The sequence below is a fragment of the Mesoplodon densirostris genome, chromosome 1 (genome assembly GCF_025265405.1).
Source record: "Mesoplodon densirostris isolate mMesDen1 chromosome 1, mMesDen1 primary haplotype, whole genome shotgun sequence".
Classification (NCBI taxonomy): domain Eukaryota; kingdom Metazoa; phylum Chordata; class Mammalia; order Artiodactyla; family Ziphiidae; genus Mesoplodon; species Mesoplodon densirostris.
The window spans coordinates 205,238,954-205,258,529 of NC_082661.1; the positions used below are offsets into that span (position 1 = coordinate 205,238,954).

General features: G+C 38.9%; 1 pseudogene; it reads left to right on the forward strand.

Moving 5' to 3' along the window:
* Positions 1-18,518: 18,518 nt before the first annotated feature.
* On the forward strand, positions 18,519-19,023 carry LOC132488935 (large ribosomal subunit protein uL14-like; annotated as a pseudogene).
* The last annotated feature ends 553 nt before the right edge of the window (positions 19,024-19,576 follow it).

Below are 19,576 nucleotides of genomic sequence, written 5' to 3' on the forward strand. Positions count from 1 at the left end.
GCTATTAACTTTCTTCCACAAATCCTTTCTGATGGAATGTCTTAAACAACAGAGTTTGTGATAAATAAGAGGAACAAGGAGTAGTCTGTCATGATGCTCCCATCCTACCTAGAAGCTGCACCATCACATTCACACGTCTCCAATGAGCTCCCAGGAAGCTACACTACTTTTAACTTCATCCTGGGGAAATTGTTGAAAGTTTTTAACATGACTGATAATGTGATTAGATACAAGAAATGTGCTAGGCCAAAGTTGCCATAGTCTGATGATTAACATGAATTATTTATGCTATCTTATTTCTACATTGTGAGTCAGTTACCATATTGACGTTCTGATTAAATGATAACACTTGAAAGTGTTGTCTAATTAAATCCTCCCATGAACCATGAAGGGCGATGAATCCTCCCCTCACCAGAGGAGGGACTCAGTCTCAAAGAGACTTGGGAATTTGCCAAGATCACAGGCTCCTAAGTGCTTAATGCAGGACGTGAATTCACGTTTATCTGAGTTCTTTCCACTCGCCCTACTAACACCAAAATCATCGTGCAGAGTTATGTATATTATCTCTCATTTTACGGGACAGATGAGCAAACTGACCAAGCAAGTAGAACTCAATTCATATCTACCACTTACTGCTTCCGGGGGGAGAGGTGGAGGCAGGGCAGGCACAGGTGGAGCGTGGGCGGGGCCAGACCTGGCAAAACTAGGAGGAGTTGGGTGGATGCATTAAGAGTAGGGCTCAGGACAGGCTGGGAGATGCAGTTGGAGGAGCTCCCTGGAAAGACCAGGAAGCCTTTGTGAGCCACATTCAAGAATGACTTCAGACTTAGTGCATAAGCAGTTGGAAGGGAGGTTTTGCACAGAATGATATAGAGTTTTTTTCTTTAGGAAGTAACTCTGGCAACTTACCCAAAATAGTCTAGAATGTGAGAAACTGAAAGCAAACCCTAAAGGAGCGTGGAGGTTGCTTTCCATCTCTAAAGAAGAAGCGGCTGCGGCCAACACAAGTTGGCTGCTGCTTTTGACATTGCTTTCCTAGAACCTGAGTACATTTTCACTAGGAAATATACATTATGAAATATACAAAATACATGTGGAATACAACACAAAGTTTTTGTTTAATACCCATGTGCCGCAAACTACAGAGCCCACGAGCCCTGGAGTCTGTGCACCACAACTAGAGAAGAGAAAACCCACACGCCACAACTAGAGAGAAGCCTGTGCACCACATCAAAGAGCCTGCGTGCTGCAACGAAAGATCCCACATGCCTCAAGGAAGATCCTGCAACTAAGACCAGATGCAGCCAAAAATAAATTAAATAAATAAATAATAAATAAATAAATCTTAAAAAAAAAGATAACAGAAAACACAGTTAACAAAGGAGCGTACAATGACGGACAGTAGGTGGACGAAGTGTCCATATACCTGGTCATTTGAATCAAATAGAAGATACTGACTATCTCGAGGTATAGTCCATCCTCTTCAATCAATAAGTAGCTTTGCAAAGCAGGGCTGTTAACTAAGAAAGTATTAGTCCAGTCAACAACTCAAAAGATTTTACTCAGCAGCTATAACCCCCCAACAGTGGAGAAGTAGCATATATAAAAATAATTTAAAATACTGTGTTCATAGGTCCAAAACCTAATAACTATAAGAATATAATTTTACTCTATTTTAACACATTTACATTCTAATCAGTAACACTACCCATGGTAACTTTGATGCACAGGTGTACCCTGATGACTTCATTTCTAGGATTTTCCTTTAGGAATGGCACAATAAGCATAGGGTGAAATGGTGTGAAAATTTAAGGCGCATCATTGAAAATGCATCAAGATACTTTCAACCCTCAACACATTTTTAATCTCCCTAAAAATTGCAGAACCATAGTCATACTATCTAGAGAAATTGCTTGTGCAGAACATCTTTTTTTTTTTTTTTTTGCGGTATGCGGGCCTCTCACTGTTGTGGCCTCTCCCATTGCGGAGCACAGGCTCCGGACGCGCAGCCTCAGCGGCCATGGCTCACGGGCCCAGCAGCTCCATGGCATGTGGGATCTTCCCAGACCGGGGCACGAACCCACATCCCCTGCATTGGCAGGTGGACTCTCAACCACTGCACCACCAGGGAAGCCCGTGCAGAACATCTTTGAAGTCAGAATACATTATACCATTCTTGCGGTAATTATTAACTCAAGTACTAAACTTGAGATATATGACTGAAAATGGGCTCTTTTTGCAAATACTATATGCACTATAGAAAAACCACGTTAATGGCTTCTAACATGACAAGAAATGTTTTCACCACAGGTCACAGAAAGCTAAAAACAAATACATTTATGAAAAGACAAGTGATTCACCTTTAGTTGGACCCAGTAATGTCTTTCCACTGAACAAATTACTTTCTGGTGCAAATTAAATGCACATTTGGAAACTCTATTAACTCTTTTAAAATAACATAGTCAGAAAATTATATACATTCTGGAGTTGCAATATTGGCATACTAAATAGTGTATACACTGGTGGGCTGAAAGAATTCCATGCATACGGAATGCACAAAGTTTTATTTATTTTTTCCCCAAAAAAGTAAATCCCATGCCAATTTAATCTCTTGTCAATTTAGAGAAACCTAGCCAATCTAGGAAAATAAGTTTGTATTTATTCAGTTAATGCAGATGTGTATTCTAGATTCTAAATCTAAACCCTCTTTAGGATTTTCACCATCATTTGATAACAAAGTACAAGTGTGATAAAAACAGTATTATTCCACCACCAGTTTTACTGAAAAGCTAGCCTTAATTTAAAATATTTCTCTCTTTATCCCTTTCTTCCTTTAATTTTCTCTTTCTTTCCTCCTTTCCTCCCCTTGCCCTAAAAAACAACTAAGGCTCCTTAGTCTGGTGGTTCCATAGACAATATGTAGACCCCAGAGTTGCTATGGGACTGTAAAGGGTTCATGTCCTTTGAGGAAACAAATATTTGGTGGCTGATTATACTAGGATCAGGCCCAGGATGCTTTGGAGAACTTTGTTTTATCTTAAAACTGGAAGTTTGTACTTTCTGACCACCTTCATCCAATTCCCCTTCCCCTCACCCCACCTCCGCACCTCTATTAACCACAAATCTGATTTTTTCTTCTATGAGTTTGTTTGTTTGATTGTTTTTGAAGTATAATTTACCTAAAACACAATGTTAGTTGATAGTGGCTGTATCAATTTACATTCCCACCAACAGTGCAAGATGGTTCCCTTTTCTCCATACCCTCTCCAACATTTATTGTTTGTAGATTTTTTGATGATGGCCGTTCTAAGCGGTGTGAGGTGATACCTCATTGTAGTTTTGATTTACATTTCTCTAATGATTAGTGATGTTGAACATCCTTTCATGTGTTTGTTGGCAATCTGTATATCTTCTTAGGACAAATGTCTATTTAGGTCTTCTGCCCATTTTTGGATTGGGTTGTTTGTTTTTTGGATATTGAGCTTCATGAGTGCTTGTAAATTTTGGAGATTAATGCTTTGTCAGTTGCTTCAATTGCAAATATTTTCTCCCATTCTGAGGGTTGTCTTTTTGTCTTGTTTATGGTTCCTTTTGCTGTGCAAAAGCTTTTAAGTTTCCTTAGGTCCCATTTGTTTATTTTTGCTTTTATTTCCATTTCTCTAGGAGGTGGGTCAAAAAAGGATCTTGTTGTGATAGAGTGTCATAGAGTGTTGTGCCTATATTTTCCTCTAAGACTTTCAGAGTGTCTGGCCTTACAATTAGGTCTTTAATCCATTTTGAGTTTATTTTTGTGTATTGTGTTAGGGAGCATTCTAATTTCATTCTTTTACATGTAGCCATCCAGTTTTCCCAGCACCACTTATTGAAGAGGCTATCTTTTCTCCATTGTTTATTCTTGTCTCCTTTATCAAAGATAAGGTGACCATATGTGCATGGGTTTATCTCTGGGTTTTCTATCCTGTTCCATTGATCTATATTTCTGTTCTTGTGCCATTACCATACTGTTTTGATTACTGTAGCTTTGTAGTATAGTCTGAAGCCAGGGAGCCTGATTTCTCCAGCTCCATTTTTCTTTCTCAAGATTGCTTTCACTATTTGGGGTCTTTTGTGTTTCCATACAAATTGTGAAAATTTTTGTTCTAGTTCTGGGAAAAAAATGCCACTTGTAGTTTGGGATTTCACTGAATCTGTAGATTACTTGGGTACTATAATCATTTTCACAATGTTGATTCTTCCAGTCCAAGAACATGGTATATCTCTCCATCTGTTCGTATCATCTTAAAATTCTTTCCTCAGTGTCTTATAGTTTTCCGCATACAGGTCTTTTCTCTCCATCCATAAGTTTATTCCTAGGTATTTTATTCTTTTTGTTGCAATAGTAAATGGAAGTGTTTCCTTAATTTCTCTTTCACATTTTTCATCATTAGTGTATAGGAATGCAAGCGATTTCTGTGCATTAATTTTGTAACCTCCTACTTTTCCAACTTCATTGATTAGCTCTAGTAGGTTTCTGGAAGCAACTTAAGGATTCTCTATATATAGTATCATGTCATCTGCAAACAGTGACAGTTTTACTTCTTTTCCAATTTGGATTCATTTTATTTCTTTTTTGTCTCTGATTGCTGCGGCTAAAACTTCCAAAACTATGTTGAATAATAGTGGTGAGAGTGGGCAATCTTGTCTTGTTCCTGATCTTAGTGGAAATGGTTTAAGTTTTTGACCATTGAGAACAAGGTTGGCTGTGGGTTTCTCATATATGGCCTTTATTATGTTGAGGTAAGTTCCCTCTAGGTATACTGTCTAGAGAGTTTTTATCATAAATGGGTGTTGAATTTTGTCAAAAGCTTTTTCTGCATCTATTGAGATGATCATATGGTTTTTATCCTTCAATTTGTTAATATGGTGTATCACATTGATTTATTTGTGTATATTGAAGAATCCTTGAATTCCTGGGTAAACCCCACTTGATCATGGTGTATGATACTTTTCATGTGCTGCTGCATTCTGTTTGCTAGTATTTTGTTCAGGATTTTTGCTTCTATGTTCATCAGTGATATTAGCCTGTAGTTTTTTTTGTGACATCTTTGTCTGGTTTTAGTATCAGGGTGATTGTGGCCTCGTAGAATGAGTTTGGGAGTGTTCCTCCCTCTGCTATATTTTGGAAGAGTTTGAGAAGGATAGGTGTTAACTCTGCTCTAAATATTTGATAGAATTCACCTGTGAAGCCATCTGGTCCTAGGCTTTTATTTGTTGGAAGATTTTTAATCAAAGTTTCAATTTCAGTGCTTGTGACTGGTCTGTTTATATTTTCTATTTCTTCCTGGTTCAGTCTCAGAAGGTTGTGCTTTTCTATGAATTTGTCCATTTCTTCCAGGTTGTCCGTTTTATTGACATAGTTGCTTGTAGTAATCTCTCATAATCCTTTGTATTTCTGCAGTGTTAGTTGCTACTTCTGCTTTTTCATTTCTAATGCTGTTGGCTTGAGTCTTGTCCCTTTTTTTCTTGATGAGTCTGGCTAATTGTTTACTACTTTTGTTTATTTTCTTAATGAACCAACTTTTAGTTTTATTGATCTTTGCTATCATTTCTTTCATTTCTTATTCATTTATTTCTGATCTAATCTTTATGCTTTCTTCCCTTCTGCTAAATTTGGGGGGTTTTTGTTCTTCTTTTTCTAATTGCTTTAGGTATAAGGTTAGGTTGTCTATTTGAGGTGTTTCTTGTTTCTTGAGGTAGGATTTTATTGCTATAAACTACCCTCTTAGAACTGCTTTTGCTGCCTCCTATAGGTTTAGGGCCATCATGTTTTCATCATCATTTGTTTCTAGGTATTTTTTGATTTCCTCTTGGATTTCTTCAGTGATCTCTTGGTCATTAAGTAGTGTATTGTTTAGCTTCCATGTGTTTGTATTTTTTACAGTTTTTTTCCTGTAATTAATATCTAGTCTCATAGTGTAGTAGTCAGAAAAGACACTTGACATGATTTTAATTTTCTTAAATTTACCAAGGCTTGATTTGTGACCAAGATATGATCTATCCTGGAGAATGTTCCATGAGCACTTGAGAAGTAAGTGTACTCTGTTGCTTTTGCATGGAATGTCCTATAAACATCAATTAAGTCCGGGTTGTTTAATGTATCATTCAAAGCTTGTGCTTCCTTATTTATTTTCATTTTGGTTGATCTATCCAATGGTGAAAGTGGGGTGTTAAAGTCCCCTACTATGATTGTGTTACTGTCGATTTCCCCTTTTATGGCTGTTAGCCGTTGCCTTATGTACTGAGGTGCTCCTATGTTGGGTGCCTAAATATTTATAATTGTTATATCTTCTTCTTGGATTGATCCCTTGATCATTATGTAGTGTCCTTCTTTGTCTCTTGTAACATTCTTTATTTTAAAGTCTAATTTGTCTGATATGAGACTTGCTACTCCAGCTTTCTTTTGATTTCCATTTGCATGGAATATCTTTTTCCATCCCCTCAGTTTCAGTCTGTATGTGTCCCTAGGTCTGAAGTGGGTCTCTTGTAACATTCTTTATTTTAAAGTCTAATTTTTCTGATATGAGAATTGCTACTCCAGCTTTCTTTTGATTTCCATTTGCATGGAATATCTTTTTCCATCCCCTCACTTTCAGTCTGTATGTGTCCCTAGGTCTGAAGTGGGTCTCTTGTAGACTGTATATATATGGGTCTTGTGTTTGTATCCATTTTGCCAGTCTGTGTCTTTTGGTTGGAGCATTTAATCCATTTACATTTAAGGTAATTATCAATATGTATGTTCCTATTACCATTTTCTTAATTTTTTGGGTTTGTTATTGTAGGTATTTTCCTTCCCTTTTGTTTCCTGCCTAGAGAAGTTCCTTTAGCATTTGTTGTAAAGCTGGTTTGGTGGTGCTGAATTCTCATAGCTTTTGCTTGTCTGTAAAGGTTTTAATTTCTCCATCAAATCTGAATGAGATCCTGGCTGCATAGAGTAATCTTGGTTGTGGGCTTTTCCCTTTTATCACTTTAAATATGTCCTCCTCCTCCCTTCTGGCTTGCAGAGTTTCTGCTGAAAGATCAGCTGTTAACCTTTTGGGGATTCCCCTGTATGTTATTTGTTTTTTCTTTTTCCCCTTGCTTCTTTTAATGTTTTTTCTTTGTGTTTAATTTTTGAGTTTGATTAATATGTGTCTTGGCGTGTTTCTCCTTGGATTTATCCTGTATGGGACTCTCTGTGCTTCCTGGACTTGATTAACTATTTCCTTTCCCATATTAGGGAAGTCTTCAACTATAATCTCATCAAATATTTTCTCAGTCCCTTTCTTTTTTTCTTTTTCTTGGACCCCTATAATTCGAATGTTGGTGCATTTAATGTTGTCTCAGAGGTCTCTGAGACTGTTCTCAATTCTCTTCATTCTTTTTTTCTTTATTCTGCTCTGTGATATTTATTTTCACTATTTTATCTTCCAGGTCACTTATCCATTCTTCTGCCTGTTATTCTACTATTGGTTCCTTCTAGAGAATTTTTAATTTCATTTATTTTGTTGTTCATCATTGATTGTTTGCTCTTTAGTTCTTCTACATCCTTGTTAAACATGTCTTGTATTTTCTCCATTCTGTTTCCAAGGTTTTGGATCATCTTTACTATCATTAGTCTGAATTCTTTATCAGGTAGACTGCCTATTTCCTCTTCATTTGTTAGTTCTGGTGGGTTTTTACATTGCTCCTTCATCTGCTGTGTATTTCTCTGTCTTCTCATTTTTCTTAACTTACTGGGCTTGGGGTATTCTTTTTGCAGGCTGCAGGTCGTAGTTCCCATTGCTTTTGGTGTCTGCTCCCAGTGGGTAAGGTTGGTTCAGTGGGTTGTGTAGGCTTCCTGGTGGAGGGGACTGGTGCCTGTGTTCTGGTGGATGAGGCTGAATCTTGTCTTTCTGGTGGGCAGGACCACGTCCAGTGGTGTGTTTTGAGGTGTCTGTTAACTTATTATGATTTTAGGCAGCCTCTCTGCTAATGAGTGGGGTTGTGTTCCTGTCTTCCTAGTTGTTTAGCATGGGGTGTCCAGCACTGGACCTTGCTGGTCGTTGTGTGGAGCGGGGTCTTAGCATTGTGAGAGATCTCTGGGAGAACTCTCACCAATTGATATTACATAGTGCCAGGAGGTCTCTGGTGGACCAATGTCCTGAACTTGGCTCTCACCTCAGAGTCTCAGGCCTGACACCCTGACAGAGCACCAAGACCCTGTCAGCCATGCAGCACCACACTGGGTTCTGAGGGGCTCGCTACAAACAGGAAATGATGCCACCGCTTGGCCTCAGCCTCCTGAGGGATGACCTGGATGCTCCAGGGGCACCATCCAGGGCAGAGTGAGAAGAGCTCCCACACAGAGGGACGCCCCCTCCCCCAACCCCACCTCCACAGGCTTCACTCTTAATTTCAGATGGCAGCATAAACAGAAATAAAATGTTGGGCAGTTTGCAACACAAACAAAGTACCCTTAGGTGGCTATGTTCATTAGAACTCAATCATGAATGATTTGAGGATGGGAGAGCTCTACAAAAGATTAAGTGGAGTATTAACTAGTTCCTGATAGACTTTTATAAGAAAAGCATAAGCAACCTTTACTTGATATCAAAGAGAGTGTTAGCCCTCAAGTGGACCACATGTGACTCTCAGCATCTCTGCCAATATTTGGCCCATGCTGCTTACAATTTCATGGGTTGTACAGTATAGAGTCTGTTAAATATAATTTAACACAGTTGTTAGTTACAATAGAAATTACCTGGAAATCAAGACCAGTGGATAAATGGACAACCAACAGAGACTTTCTGTATAGCACAGGGAACTCTGGTGAATATTTTGTAACAACCTAAATGGGAAAAGAATCTGGAAAAGAATAGATACATGTATATGTGTAACTGCATCAGTTTGCTGTACACCTGAAACTAACACAACATTGTTAATCAACTACACTCCAATATAAACTAAAAAAGACCAGTGGACTTAAAAAGAAGGGGAATTCACATTTAATACATATGACTTCTGTGAAAGGCAGTAAGGGGCTCTTTCACATCCATTAGTTTTGTCTAATCACACCAAAAACCCTGGGAGGGAGTTTTACTAATCTCCATGTTCTGGAAGAGGGAACTGAGAAGTGACAAGACCTACTGAGAGCCCACAAGGGCACACTGGGAACTTCCAAGACACCCTCCCTGCCCAGCAGCAGGCACACTCAGCCTGTGCTGGACATGGGGGTGCAGGTGTAGGCACCAAGCGTTGGGAACTGCTATGGTCTGCAGTTGTGGTAACTCCAAGAAGAGGCAGAATCAGGAAAACACTACTTTCAGATTTAAATGAGCCTGTTTGACTTTGCTGCATAATACGTAGCTGTAGGGAAAAGCATTAAAATTAAGCCCATGGTATATGTCATTCACAAAATAACAGCTACATGGGAATTCTAAAAAAGAAGCAGTGGCCACTTAATCTGTAGCCTGCAGATGTGCAGTTGGCTAACAGTCCCTGCTGTGAGCTGCCCCATAATGGCATTTAGAAGCCTGCTTATTGTATATCCTCCCCAAAATGTAATATCCCCACTATGCATCGTGAGACATTTGTGTCACGTCCAATAAAACTTTGTCCAACTCTCAAAGCCTGTAAGTGCCTTTGAAATTGTCATTTGGCTTGAAGATGGAAAAAAATATCACTTGGAAAAATATTTTCAAAGATGGAAAAAAATATCACTCCAAAATTAGACTCCAAGTCATAAACACACAGATGATATGGAATGACATATCTTATAAATAATATTTCTGGCATTTAAAATTCTTTGTGTCTCACACCCATAATTCTGAGAAAGCTTAAAGCACACATGCATCACACACACACACACACACACACACACGGTAATTTCATATTTACTTAAAAACTGTGTGGGTATGTGTCCAAATACCAGGCAGATGGGAGTGAGTTAAATATTCTTCAAATAATAAAAATTCTAGGGAATTCTCTGGAAGTCCGGTGGTTAGGACTCAGCGCTTTCACTGCCATGGCCCAGGTTCAGTCCCTGGTTGGGGAACTAAGATCCTGCAAGCCACGTGTCTCAGCCAAAAAATAAAATCTAAAACCTGGAAACTTTACAAACGGTTTCAGCTACAATAAGTTTAAAAGATTAAAATACTTACCAAGCTTTTTTTTTATTGTACTTTGAAAATTTTTAAATCTACAAAAGTAGTACAATGAATACCCATATACCTTTCCTCTGGATTCATCCATTAATATTTTCCCACATTTACTTTTTCTATCTCACCAAACTCACACACATGCACATGTTTTCTTGCTGAATGATTTGAGAGTAAATTGCAGACATCATAACTCTTCCCACCTAAGCATTTCAGCCTGGATCTCCTAAAAACTACATTCTCTTAGTCCCCATATGATGACTAAATTCAAGAAATTTAACATTAATAAAATAAGACTATCTAACGTCCATATTCATATTTCATCAATTTTCCTAATTACGTCCTCTATAGAAAAAAATATCTTTTTCCTAATCCAGGCTCCAGCCAGGATCACACCTTGCATTCAGCATCCTCAGCTCTGTAGCTTCCTTTAATCTGGAGACAATGATGTGAGTTTTGAAGAACGTGGGCCAGTGGTCTTATAGAATATTCCTCAATTTGGGTTTGTCTGATGCAAACACAAGACTGTTACAGAAGTTGTCATAGAAATACACCAGAGGAAAGCTACCTGCTGTGTTTGGGGTCTGATCTCTTGGTAAAGCATCTCCTCACATTTTCAATTCTTTTTCTTTAAAATTGTGACTCACGGGACTTCCTGTTTTAACCTGTCCCTTATTCTTCTAATTGTCCTCAGACAATCTTCAAACAGAGACTTGCATTTATCTAGCCTAATTTTCAAGGTCATCTCTGAAGCCTTAACCCTAACCCGCACTTCCCCTTCCCTGGTTGGCAATCATTTCCAGGGTTCCTTCACCCTCGGAGCTCCCCTCCAGATAGCGAGCCTGCATTTCTGTTTTCATCCATCCCCTCTCTATCAGTGAGAAATGCACTCTACATGCAACAAAGAGAAAGACCAATCATCAGTGGGTTAAACAAATAAGAATTTATTTTTCTCACATAAACAATCCAGCAGAAAGTGTTTGCTGACACCAGATCAGCTGTCCAGCCATGCCATTAGGGTCCTCGACTTTTCCTGTATTTCCTAGTCCACCATCCTTTGTGCTGGTTATTATGTTCCAGGCTTATCTCCTAATTCATGGAAAGATGGCCACTGTCGCTCCAGACATCAAGTCCATGTTCAAAGCAGGACGAAAGGGAAGAGTGGCATGTAGCTCCATCTTTCCCTGTTAGCTTTCCCAGAAATTCCTTTAGAAGACTTCTGCTTCTTAGATCTCATTGGCCAGGATTTAGTCCCAGAACCATGCTTAATTGCCAAGGCAGCAGGAAAAGTGGGAAACAAGAGTAGCCTTATTGTTGAAGCCAGACATCTCCTCAGCCGGGACTGAAGGCACTGAGAGGTAAAGGGGAAATGGACAACAGGTGGGCAACATGCAGATTCTCTGGCTCCTCCAATGCTATGTAGATTTACTCATTCTCTCCTGCTCAATTTTATTCTAGGTGCCTTCTCAATTTTTCTTCATTTATCTTCACTCCCTTCTACATCCACTTGAAAAATGAACTTTCACACAGTTTTATTATCACTTCATCTTCCTCCTAGAATCAAATAATATTACAACCACTGGTACTGTCTCCACCTTTGACAGGTGAAGAAAGCTGAAATCCGGCAAGGTGAAGACCCTTGCCCAAATTCACCCATCAGTTGAGAGGCACACCCAAGAATAGAACATAAATCTACTATCAGCATTGTCAGATCTGCCGCTCAGAATACATGGTGCCTATGTTCCACTCTGCTCTGTTTGGACCCTCTTGCCCATACCTTGGACATTTAAATATAAAATTCTCCATGAGGCTTCATCAATCCAGTTGTTTGTTTCTGGAAACTTCTCCAAAAAGCAAAAATAATGAGAAAACCTTATTTTTCCCTTTTTACTTTTTAAATTTACTCTCTAAATATAAAGGAGGGAGAAGTGGGGTGATAAACTATTGTCCTCCTTGGAAATGATTGCTCCTCTGAACCCTGAGTCTGAATTTGTAGAGCTTCCATCTCCAATATGTCTGTCAAGTAGCAATGGGACCATGTCTATTTAGATGCATCATTCTTGTCTTTGGACTTGTTGGGAAACATCTTGGGACACCCAGGGCAACACAAACATAAAATACCTTCATGAAGCAGCCAGCATCTCATCCCTGCACTGAAAGATTTAAAAGGGGGACAGTGCACCCAGAATAGAAATAGTCAGAGAGGGAGTCAGTTTGAAGGTGTAACTGACCTTGGTCTTGAAGGGTAAGACTTAGCTGATAATAAGATATGTGGCAAAACTGTCATGAGCCAAGAAAGGGAAGCACAAATATGAATGGTTTTTCAGGGGTCTTATAAACAGGTCAATGGAGGGGGTGGGGGGACCAGTAGAGGGCATTGGTTAAAAACACATGTTCTGAAGTCGGCCAGACCTGTGTCTGAATCCCAGTTCTGCCACTTCCTAGTTCTGTGATTCCCCAAGCACGTTACTCCTCTATGCCTTACCTTCTAAGCTGTGAGATCATGATAATATTAATAACTACTCAATGGCATTGTTACGAGGATGAAATAAAATAAGGTATATAAAGTGCTCCGTGCTAGTGCCTCAAATATAGTAAATGCTTAAAAAATGAAAGAAAAAACTACTGATCAGAGTGCAAAGGTCAATGTACTGGACTCTTAGGTTTAGGAAAGTAGGTTGTGGCCAGTTGTGGAGGCTTTGGCTCTAAGGCTAAAGTGTAATCCAAAGGAAGCCATTAAAAGTGTACCAGCCAGACATGAGCTAATCCAGACTGGAATCACAGCTGGGAGAGGGGGAGTGGAAAGGCACTGCTGGATGGAAAGCCTGTTGAGAAGATGTACAACAGTCCTTGTTTTATGGTCTTTATTTCTTGGCTGCACTACTAGTGTCATCAATGAACTGAGAAGGAATCAAATGGGATGGTTGGACAGTTGAGAAAAGAGTTGTGTCATAGTTTGAGGCCTATGCTAGAAATGTATAAATACAAAATTTAGAACTTCCAGCTATTCTGTGTGTTGGGAAGCATGTGCACTCATTCAATATATGCTCACTGGATGTTTATTATGGCAGAATACTAAACCCTAAGCAATGTTTACAATAACATCTCACCCCACTAAAGATCACTCATCCTAGAATCTCCAAAACTTTGATTCTTGAAAACCCAGGCATTAAAAAAAGAGAAAGAAGGAAATCTTGTCCTTTATCAAGCCCTCATTCATAGCTCATTGGCTCACTTTACAAAGAGGTCTACACATAATGTCTGAGTATCTGCATTTTTAGCCATAGTAGATTTAAGTAATAAATTAGAAATGGTAATCAGAGCACTGACTCTATAGAGCAGACAGATTAATGATAGTTGATGTGACAGCTGATAAAGAATTGTGGAGGAAAAACCATAAAAATTTGACAGGACTCCAAAAGCACAGGAGTCTGTGGTCAAAGTTATAGGACATGAGTGCCCTCAAAGCCCCTAAGGCATCAATGTGTTACCAAGTCTAAGTTCATACTGCTGGCTACATGACAGGCCAATAAATCGAGAGACAGGGTGTTGGGACAAGAAACAGTGACTTTATTCAGAAAGCCAGCAGACAGAGAAGATGGTGGACTCATGTCCCAAAGAAACATCTTGCCCAGGGTTTGGATGCTAGTTTATCTTATAGAATAAAGAGGGAGAGGTGAGGAGGTAAAGTGAAAAATGTGACAAGTTGTTGTAAGTCTTTCCTGGTCCAACCAGACTCTGGAGAGGAGATGTGTTAATGTCTTCCTTCCTGCAGCCATTCAGAGGTGCTCCTGGTCAGGATGTTTCCTGGGAGCTAAACACAAGTATTTTAGCTTAACACTCAGGCATGGGAGGCAGGGTTCCCAGAGATGGGCCACTGTGGATGCTTTAAGCTGTAGGCAACATCACTTTAGTGATTAACTTGTAGCAAAAGCAATAGAACATAAAGGTTAAAGTAAAAGAAGTAGCTCCAATATGGAGTCAGGTTTGTTCTTCCCTGTTACAAACACAATAACCCAAATTCATAAAAGAAGGTTACTTTTGGGCTTCCGTGGTGGCGCGGTGGTTGAGAGTCCGCCTGCCAATGCAGGGGACACGGGTTCGTGCCCCGGTCCGGGAAGATCCCACATGCCGCGGAGAGGCTGGGCCCGTGAGCCATGGCCGCTGAGGCTGCGCGTCCGGAGCCTGTGCTCCGCAATGGGAGAGGCCACAACAGTGAGAGGCCCGCATACCGCAAAAAAAAAAAAAAAAAAAAAAAAAAAAAAAAAAAAAAAAAAAAAAGAAGGTTACTTTTGTGTTCAATAGATCTCCAAATCTTTAGAAGTAAAGCTACACCCAAAACTTGAATCAGAGATACCAGTATAGAATTTCTGACAAGTTTTTCTAAAAAAGGGATATGAGAAATGGGGATGTACTTGGCATGGGGAAAGAAGTGTGTTTTCTTCTGTCTTGTTTTTAAGAAGGGAGACACAAGAGCATGTTTCAGGAAAGAGGTGAAGATGGACGATGCTGAGAGAGAAGGGAGAACTGCTGGATCTGTCCTGAGCAGGAGAGAGAGATGGAGGCTGAGCTCAGGGGAGGGACTGGATTTAGACAACGTGAAGGGGGCATGGAAGAGGTGGAGCTCACGAGGGGGGGTCCATGTGGGGATTTGTGAGGCTCCTCGGGTGGCCTCAGGAGGTGCTGGAGGCTCAAGGAGAGAAGGAAGGAAATAATCGTCTAGGAGATGGGAGAGTTCATGGGAGAGAGAACACTGCCGAGTGGCATCAAGGCCCCTCTCCCATCTCATTGGAAGGAGGCAGCAGTGGGCACGGCACATTTGGGGACCACAAACAGATCTGTTCATGGGTCAATGCTGTGTAAGTTCTGCAGTCAGACGGGAATGAGGACAGACAATAAGAAAGGCATAATTCTTAGGAAACTGAGTGTCCAATTCATCTGGCCCAGCATAAGTTATGAGAAAGAACATTAACAAAAGATTTAAAATGAGAAACTGGACTAAGACAAGATCACAAAGGGATATTGAGTGCCTGGATTTTGTCAGGACATTGGTATGTTTTTCTTTTTGTTTTTGTTTTGGTTTTTTTTCAGCTTTGTTGAGGTATAGACAATTGAATTTTTCAAGGTTTTCTGTGTATATCAGAGTTCACACATGGCAAAATCTCAAATTTGAAGTCTAAAATGTTCCTTTAAATGGTAACTTCTTTTAAACATCTGTTTATGTTATTCATAGATTGATGGAACTAGTTCAAGCAGCCTGAAAATATTTGTGGCTGATCCCCTTAATTTTGGCAGAATATCCTTAAATTATCTATCCAATTTTTCAAAACCTCCAGAGATTCTCTTAGTAACCCAATCCATTGTTTAATGGTTCTTGTAGCTAAGAAACGATTCCTTATAACTAATTTGAAAATCGTCCCTGGCATCAGAGCACAGAGCAAACGGCAGCCTTTTCCCCATGTTACCTGCCAAAACAACAGCAATCACAGCCTTTCAAGAGATACAACAGCTGCACTGGTCCCTCTGCTTGGTAATGTCCATCTACTTCTAAGATCTCATGAAATCAATTAGAAAATCTCCACTAGAAGATAAACAAGCCACAGGCGTAATGAATTGCCTGTCCTGCAAATGAGCACATGTGTTCACAGGCTGCTGGCACGGGATGCTTTCCCACTGGTGCTTCACCAATGCCTAATTCTGAGTTTCTCAACCTGGGCACTACTGACATTTTAGGATGATAACACTTTTGCAGGGTGACCTGTCCTGTGCATTGTGGGATACTTAGCAGCATCACTGGACTCTACTTATTAGATGCCAGTAGCACACCCCCAAGAGGTGATGATAAAAAAATATCTCCAGACTTTGCCAAATGTCCCTTTGGCTGCAAAATCATCCCTGACTGAGAGCCACTGGCTTGGTCCTACCTCGTTTCAAAAGGTCTAAAGAAAACCAGCTAATTACAATCAGTGTATTTTCATCTATTGCCAAAAAACCAGATTTTCATGCATTTGAATCATCTGTAAATAGCTTCAGATTATTTTTATTTTTTTATTGAAGTATAGTTGACTTACAGTGTTCTAGGAGTACAGAAAGGTGATTCAGTTATACACACACACATATACATATATATTATTTTTCAGATTCTTTGCCATTATAGGTTATTACAAGATATTGAATATAGTTCCCTATGCTATACAGTAGGTCCTTGATGTTTATCTATTTTATATGTAGTACTGTGTATCTGTTAATCCCAAATTCCCAATTTATCCCTCTTCCAGATTATTTTTATTAAAGAATAGTCACTTTAAAAAAAAAAGTCAAAATTTTCTCAAGGATATAAACTGAAGAGTAAAATCACCCCTTTCTCTTACCATTATTGTCCCACTTCCCAAAGACAACCACTGGCATTAGTTTCTTGTTAGTATATCAGAATTTTATAAATGATATAAATATATATCTTATACAAATAAAACCAGACTATATAGGCTGTTGTTCAACATACTTTCTGTAACTCAATGATATGTATTGAATATCTTATTATATTAGTAGGTGTATATCTACCTCTCTTTCCAAAATGTTGAACTGAATATCTTATTATATTAGTAGGTGTATATCTAAATCACTTTCCAAGCTGTTGAACTGAATATCTATACAAGAATGCAGAGTTCTATAATTACATTATATATTTATTTAACAACCCCCTATTACTACTGGTATTTTTATTTATTTTGTTGTTGGATATCTGAAATAGTTATTGATAGTTAGCATTTAAAATAGAAACTATAAAATAAGTGGGTTAAATATAGGGAAAGTTTGCCTTTGTACATGGTTTTTCATATTTTGTTTTTGTAAATTTTGCTTCCTAACAAAGTATTTTAGCAAACTGCCTCTATACCTTTTATGCTGTGGGTAGTTACCCAAGAAAATAGGAATACTGCATATTTTCCATAGTCTATAAAAAGGATTTCAAATGCTGGTGATAAGTCAGAGAATCCAATGAAACTCTTATCTTAGTGTTTGCAAAAGCCATGGCTATTCAGAAACACTACAGACAATTAAACAATACTCACCTCCTTTATTTGAACCTAAGTTAGCAGAACTGCCTCTAAACAGTGACTGCATTGATTCCAGACTAACCATGCTGACATTTTCCATTTTAACATTTAATGTTGTTACAGAATGAGGGTTATAATTTCACTGAGTTAGTGTTTTCCATAGAAAATGAGTTCTCTAGACACATTCGTAAGTGCTTGTGCGCTACTGTCAAGGTCTGTCAAAAAGTAAAAGCTCAGTTTTATTCCGTTAGTGATAAACCCCTAGGAACTTAGCTTCCAAGATATGTTTATTGAAACCCTTAATATTTTAGTTCTGATAGAGGGATTCAAGATTTGGACACAAGCCAGGTCAGATCATGTCTCCCCCCAAAAATGATAACCAGCCCCAGTACAATCACCTCACTATATGGTTAATGAGGGCAGTTTCCTCAAAACCACATTATTAAAATGCTTCACTGTACTTCCTCTTTGGCTTTGGCCCTTGAATTACTCTGGAACCCAATTAAGTCAAAGAGAAGCTATGATCACTGCAAAAAGTCTGGACCGTCTTTCCCTTTTCTGTGCACTACAGTTCCCCCAGACCCACAAAATGCAGATATGTATTTTTTAGTTATAAGGGAATGACAATAATTTGTCCTCCAGCAGAAAAAAAGAAAGCCACTGATTTTCACTCAGTACTGTGTCTCACTTGGCAACCAGTACATGTAACTGTTCATCTGTTTTTCCATCCACTTAATCTCAAAGGATTTCCAGGAGAAGAAAGAGATTTAAGTGCTTCATCCAAAAATATTTCTGCTGTTGCAATTAAAATTATTAAGCATGTTTTCCAAACTGCTTCAAATTTTGACTGTAATATTTACCTGACTTCTTATGCATCGGAGTAACTTTTCAGTTAGGGTGCTTTTCAAAAAATAATAATTTATAAATTTCTTAAATTATGAGTGATTTTTGTATGAGAGTATTCAAAGGAAAACAAGCTGTATTTGCAAAAATTTTAATTCAAGTATCACTAAAAGCAAGATGCACTTATACCAACATTAAGTACTAACGTATACCATGCTGACAGAGCCAGTGCCTCATCCCTGCCATGTTGTCACCGTCATCAACTGCCCCCTGCATCACGAGGGCTCTGCTAAGTGTTTTACTTCAGTTCTGAGTCTGTTGCTACCCATTCTATGTTGAAATTATTAATTTCCCCGTCCCAGTGCCTTACAAACTCCCACTGCAAAAATATATCCAGATATATTTAATACTTGATTTACTGTGGTCAGAAAGCCTTCAAAAACTTATTTAGAGTCTGGCGCTCAAGATGTCGAAGTGAGGAGGTAGTGGGTCCTCTGGTGCGAAATTCCGGATTTCCTTGGGTCTTCCGGTTGGAGCCGTGATCAACTGTGCTGACAACACAGGAGCCAAAAATCTGTATATCATCTCTGTGAAGGGGACCAAGGGATAACTAAATAGACTTCCTGCTGCTGGTATGGGTGACATGGTGATGGCCACTGTCAAGAAAGGCAAACCAGAGCTCAGAAAGAAGGTACATCCAGCAGTGGTAATTCGACAATGAAAGTCATACCAGAGAAAAGATGGTGTGTTTCTTTATTTTGAAGATAGATAACGCAGGGGTCATAGTAAACAATAAAGGCAAGATGAAAGGTTCTGCCATCAAAGGACCATTTGCAAAGGAATGTGCCGACTTGTGGCCCAGGATTGCATCCAATGCTGGCAGCATTGCAGGATTCTTCGGTGTATTTGTAAAAGAAAAATATGATAATAAAAATTACTTGCTCCATGTCACTCTTCTTGACACCACCTAACACTTACCCCCTCTGTAAAATAAAACTACCCAGTGCAAAAAAAAAAAAAAAGAAACAAAACTTAATCAGAAATACATCTACTCCTAAGCCACGTATTTTCCCTGTGAGGTAAGTTTAGCAACATTTGCACTAAATCCCATATGCTTAAACTTTTCTGTCTCATCTATTCACTCCTTATCTAAAAGAGCTTGCTATCACATTTAAGACTAAAAAACTTAATTTAAAAATAAGCAAAGAAAAAAAAAACAATGATTCAAATGAAACCATCCATTGTCCTCCTGCTGCTGTTCTCTTCCTTCGTGCTTTGATGCCTGGTGTGTGCGTGTTTGCAAATTCACACACACCCAAGACTAACATAAACGGAGAGATGAAAAAGTGTCTGCTTACTCCGTTTAGGCCTCACATCCAGAAATCACTGAATCTTCCTTATTTAGAGCCAAACAACATAGAACCATCTAAACAGATTCTCAGTGAAGAGTAGCTTATCAGGATTGAGGGATAGATAGAGTAAGGCATGTATGGCTTAACAGAGCAGCTCCAATATTATAAGTTT